This window comes from Carlito syrichta, unplaced genomic scaffold (assembly GCF_000164805.1).
Source record: "Carlito syrichta isolate Samal-C Ts95f unplaced genomic scaffold, Tarsius_syrichta-2.0.1 Scaffold301859, whole genome shotgun sequence".
NCBI classification, from domain to species: Eukaryota; Metazoa; Chordata; class Mammalia; order Primates; family Tarsiidae; genus Carlito; species Carlito syrichta.
This window is the reverse complement of record NW_007245955.1, coordinates 109,472-115,582: the sequence shown is the minus strand read 5'-3', so window position 1 is coordinate 115,582 and position 6,111 is coordinate 109,472.

The following is a 6,111-nucleotide window of genomic DNA, read 5'->3' as shown; positions in this document are numbered from 1 at the left end:
CACCAGGGCAACTTGGCGAGACCGTGTCCCTACAATAAATCAAAATAAGCCGGGCGTGGTAGTGCGTGCCTGTAGTTCTGGCTAGTTGGAAGGCTGAGGTGGAAGTATCACCTGAGCTCAGCAGGTCCAGGCTGCGATGACCAGGAGCATACCACTGTACTGCACTCCAGTCTGGTTTGACAGAGTGAGACTTCAACTCAAAAAAATAAAAAAATAAAAGGCAATGACAATTGACTCACAAAAAAATGCTGTAGCACGGAATACTGTTTGATAACATTTCATACCCACAGTAGAACTTCCTTTAAACTTGGAGTCAGGCCAAGCATGGTGGCTCTCACCTGTAATCCCAGCACTTTGGGAAACTGAGACAAGAAGACTGCCTGAGCCCAGGGGTTGAGCCCAGCCTGGGCAACTTGGTGAGACCTCATCTCTACAATAAATTTTTTTAAAAGTACCTTTTTTTTTTTTTTTTTTGAGTTGGAGTCTCACTCTGTCGCCCAGACTGGAAGGCAGTGGCCGCTCCCGGCCACCGCAGCCTCGACCTGCCGGGTTCCTGCGATCCTTCCGCCTCAGCCTTCCCAGTAGCCGGAATTACAGGCATGCGCTATCACACCCGGCTGATTTTTTGATTTATTGTAGAGATGAGGTCTCGCTGCCCAGGCGGGTCTCGAACCACTCACCTCAGCCTCCCAAAGGCACAGGATTACAGGCTGAGCCATCGAGCCCGTCAAAAAAGCACTTTTAAAAATTGTCCTTATTTGATGAGAGGAACAAGCAGGAGCATAGTTGTGGTGCAGAATGACTCGAGTGAATGTTTTCCTGATGTTTTTCTGCTTAAACTTTGGCTAACTTTCTCAAAATATTCTCATAATAAGCAGGCATTATCATTCTTTGGACTTCCAGAAGGTCAACAGGTAAAGTGCCTTAAGCATCCATAAAAACTGTTGCTGTGACCTTTGCTCTAGACCATTCACTTTTGCTTTGACTTCTACCTCTCGCCTCAGCCTCCCAAAGTGCTGGGAGTATAGGCTTGAGCCACTGCGCCCAGCCAGAATGAGCTCTTTAAACACCAAATAATTTTTTTTTTAACTCGAAACTATTTCTCCCCTTCAAGTTCTTAAAGCAAAATTTCCCAGTCTCTTTCAATGCATACATTTGAAAGTTAAATTTGACCATATTTTAAAACCTTTGATTCTTATTACTTATAGCCCAACTCGACAGCTTTGCAAATTATATGTTCAATCATTTCCTCCCATTTTTCCTGTCTTGGTCTTTGATTACTTTGGTCTTAGATTATTTTTATAATTGCTAACCAGTTATCTCACACCTGCTATGAAATACATCTTTTTGTGACCTTATTATTCCTCAGTGGAGATATTTAATTCCCCAAGCATACTTCTCCTCTTATGTCAGTAATCTAAGTTGAACAGGCATGCCTAGTAGAATTTGTTTAAACTTGTTTTGCAGACATTTTTTATTTTTGAGTCAGAGTCTCTGTCATCCAGTCTGAAGTGCAGTGGCATCCTCATGGTTCCTGCAGCCTCGACCTGCCGGGCTCAGGCAATCCTTCCACCTCAGTCTTCCAAGTAGCTGGAGCGTGCCAACATGCCTGGCTGTTTTTGATTTGTTGGAGAAACAGTTTCACCAAGTTGCCCAGGTTGGTCTTGAACTCCTGGGTTCAGGCAATTCTCTTGCCTCCACTTCCCAAACTGCTGAGATTCCAGTTGTGAGGTACCATGCCTGGCTACAATTTATATTCTTTACATGCATCAACATGATATATAACTCCTTTATCTCTTCCATTAATTCACTCAGCACATTTAAATTCCAAAGGAACCTCACATATTTTTTTTTTTTTTGAGTCGGAGTCTCTGTTGCCTAGGAGTGCAGTGGCATGCTCATGACCACTGCAGCCTCCACCTGCTGGCTTTAGGTGATCTTTGTTCTCCAGCCTTCCAAGTGGCTGAACCACAGGCATGCACCACCACACTCACCTAATTTTTTGATTTATTGTAGAGACAAAGTCTCGTCATGCTGCCCAGGCTGGTCTTGAATCCGTGGGCTCAGGCAATCCTCTTGCATCCCAAAATGCTGGGATGACAGGCATGAATCACTGTCCCTGGATGGAACTTTGCACTTTGTATAAACTCAGTTTTTACTGAATAACTGTGATCAATTTTTCATTTTCTAGCTGTTAAGTGTTTGCAGGATGCACCTGATATTTGTCTAGCTTGCATTAAACTCGATTGACTCTGTATTGAAATAATGCTGAGATGTCTTGGGTTTTTCAATTCCAAAGCCTTACACTGATTCTCATTTTTTCACTCTTAGATGTCAAAAGAACCATATGGAATACTTATTCATTCCAGTTGTAATAAGAGGATCAAACTCAAAATTAATTTAAATGAGTTTTCTCCAACATTCTGTAACACCATGATGCCTCCCACCTCAACACAGTACCTCATGACAATTGAAAACAACGTAATGTGTTTCCTGTTAAACATCACCAGGGCAGGGCCATACCCATCTTTTTCACTGTCAGTGCCTGATCCCTTTAGTATACTCTATGACCACATTTCAAATAAGACATTACTAAGCCCTACAAGTTACCAAAAGTACTTTAAAAAAAACCTAAAAAAACAAAACCTGGATGATTGATGAAAATCCAGGAATCATGTTCTAAATTTGTGCCAGAATACATATTATAGGCTGAATTCCCATTTGCTGTAAAGAAACACTAGACAATCTTATGTAGGGAAAGAGGAAGGATTAGGCAAGAACAAGGAAGGTAGGAGGTACTGAATAGTTATGGAAGTCACATTTGCAGGAATTAATGGTGTTTTAACCATAACAGTAAATAAGACAAAGTATGAGAAACTAGCATAGATAAGTGTAAGAGAGGTCATACAGATTTGCTTATATGTAAAATAAATGGAATCAAGTCCTCAATAGGGGGTCAATCCTTGTGTCCATCATCTGGAGAAGAAATCTGTGCTAATCAGAAACCAACGAGTAAGGAAAGAATTTACTTTAGATTCTGATGCAAAAGGTCAAATTGTGTGGAAGGTCATCCCCTCATTTGTCTGATATATGATCCCCAGGTAAGATGCCACTAGAGTCGAGCCAATCCATTTCATTTATGTTTTGGGTCAAGTCTCACTCTGTTGCCCAGGCTGGAATGCAGTGGAACAATCACAGCTCATCACCGCTTCTACCTCCTGGGCTCAAGTCGTCCTTCTGCTTCAAGCCTTTCAAGTAGCTGGGACCACAGGCACACACCGCAATGCCCAACTTTTTTTTTTTTTTCTTGTAGAGACAGGGTCTTACTATGTTGCCTAGGCAGGTTTCAAACTCCAGACCTCACATGATCCTCCCCACCTTGGCCTCCCAAAGTGCTGGGAATACAGTTGTGAGCCACTGCACTTGGCCTCCAGTTTCCTCTCAAGTGAAAATACAATCAAGATCCTTGGAGGAGCTAGTATTCACTTTAGGAAAGAGGTTGACCTTCGCTGAGACATAAATTCTACTTAAACTAGAATTTTACTTTTTAAAAAGGTCATGGACTTTGCCTTGGTCACTGCTGTATCCCTAGAGCTTAGAATAGCAGGTGCTCAATAAATTTGTAAAAACAACTTACAACTTTTATATTCACTAAAGGTAGATCACTTCTTACATAGAAAGGTAATAAGGACAAAGAATGTTATGAAATTCTTTTAAGGTGCTGTAACAAAGCCCTAATCTTACTAAGGGCTCTGGACTTTATTGTTATATATTTCAAGTTGTATATTCAAATTTCACCTGCACTAAACAATTACACTTTAGGGTAGGAGTAGTAGCAAGTCTTCAAGATTGTTCAAATGTTTATACAGGGGTTTTAATATTGCCAAATGGTTTCTCAAAGATGAATTAACTAGATGAGTTTCACAAGTATGGTCAAAGAAACAAACAAAAAACCATTATAAAAAGGTCATAATTCAAGACTTAACCTCTAAGCTGTAATTAAGTAGCAACTGCTTCACATTACTTCTGCTCTCAATAGTTTCTGGTTCAGATTTTTATTTTAGATCAACAATTTTTACCTAAGAAATAAAGCATCTTAAATTTTGAAGAATTGAAAAGGTTCAGAATTGTATTCCAACTTCCTATTTCTGTGTTCTACCAAGTTAACTACACCTACATTAAAAAATCTGACTCAACCCCTTTCTCCTATATGGCTGTTACTTGGCTGTATCACAAACCAGGACTAAGTTCCTACAGTACAGCCCTGCAAGGGAGGCCCAACTCAAGACATTCTGCCATAGAAAATACTTATGCCCTGAAAAGTTTCCAAAGGCTTACTGTTCTACTTGTGACTGCAATATCCAATTTCCCAGAAATGTCCAAGTCACTCATTTAGAAAAGCATCCAGACTACGCCCCTCCCCCGCTGAAAACCTAACCGCAAGAGCAGAACTTTTAGGCCCATTTCCTAATTCTTATATTTTGAATAACTGTAAAGTGTAGTGCTTTCCAACTCTCATCCAGGAAACTACTCCCTTCAGAGACTAATAACACATAACCTTACCCACTACCCCGGCCGAGGTAAAGCCCAGCATTTTCTCCAAGCACTGTAAAAGTCAGTGTCCTAGGAGGCCCAACGATCCCCACCTCCTAGTATAGATATCCTTGTGTAGTCCCTTACCACACTGTACTAGACTGGGGCAATGACTGGCTGTGAACCAATAGAATATGGCAGAAGTAATGTCATCTGAGGCTATGTCATAAAAAAAGTATGGCTGCTGCTCACTTTCTCAGCTCACTTGCTCTGGAGGGAGCCAGATGCCAGCTGTTAGGCAGCCCTGTGATCCCACACAGTGAAACTGAGGTGCAACAAGCCATGTGAGCCAGTCATCTTTGGAGTGGCTCTTCTAGTTCATCAGATCTTCAAGGTATGTCAGCCCTGGTTGACAGCTTGACTGTAACCTTATGAGATTTCTAGCCAGAGCTCCCAGCTGATAAGCAACTCCTGGATTCCTGATTTGGAAACTGGGGGAAACAGTACAACATGTTTGTTATCTTAAATTATAGTGATAAGCTAGACACACTGGTCAAAGATTACCCATTATTTCTTGAGTGAAAAAAAACTATACTTTGACTAGAAATAAAATACTAATTTTGATAAAAAAAATTTGGCTGGAGCCAGGCTCGGTGGCTCAGCCTGTAATCCCATGCCTTTGGGAGGCTGAGGTGAGTGGATTGCCTGAGCCCGCGGGTTCGAGACCCGCCTGGGCAGCGAGACCTCATTTCTACAATAAGTCAAAAAATCAGCCGGGCGTGGTAGCGCATGCCTGTAATTCTGGCTACTTGGAAGGCTGAGGCGGAAGGATCCCCGGAGCCCAGCAGGTCGAGACTGCGGCCACTGCACTCCAGACTGGGCGACAGAGTGAGACTCCAACTCAAAAAAAAAAAAAAAAAAATTTGGCTGGGAACAGTGGCTCAAGCCTGTAATCCCAGAACTTTGGGAAGCCAAGGCAAGAGGATTGCCTAAGCCCAGGGGTTCGAGATCAGCCTGTGCAACTTGGTGAGACCTTGTCTCTACAATAAATCAAAAAATTAGCCAGGCGTGGTGACATGTGCCTATAGTTCCAGCTACTAGGAAGGGTGAGGTGGAAGGATTGCCTGAGTCCAGCAGGCAGAGGATGCAGTGGCCGTGAGTGTGCCACTGCAACCCAGCCTGGGCAACAGAGTGAGACTCTAACTCAAATAAATCAATAAACTAGAAAGAAAAAAATTTGGTTTCATGTTTGATATTCAAGGAAAAAAAGGGGAAAAAAAAATCCCACTCAACTAGTATGCTCCTAAAGAAAAAACTGAGTATGTGCTATCTGTACCGAATACTTATTAGATTGTAGCCTAAAGTGTCAAGTATTTCCAACAATTGCATTCAAAATGTAGCAGCAGTACACTTTCTTTGACCTTATTTTTTTTCCTCACTGGGACTGACACACAGATACTGGGCAGTGTATCTAGCAAGTTCCAAAAGGTCTAAATTAGGATGATTTTTATGTAAAGGAAATGTGAAAGTAAGTAAATGCAGTATCAGAAACAGTACTTAATGACCAGTATAGTTGCC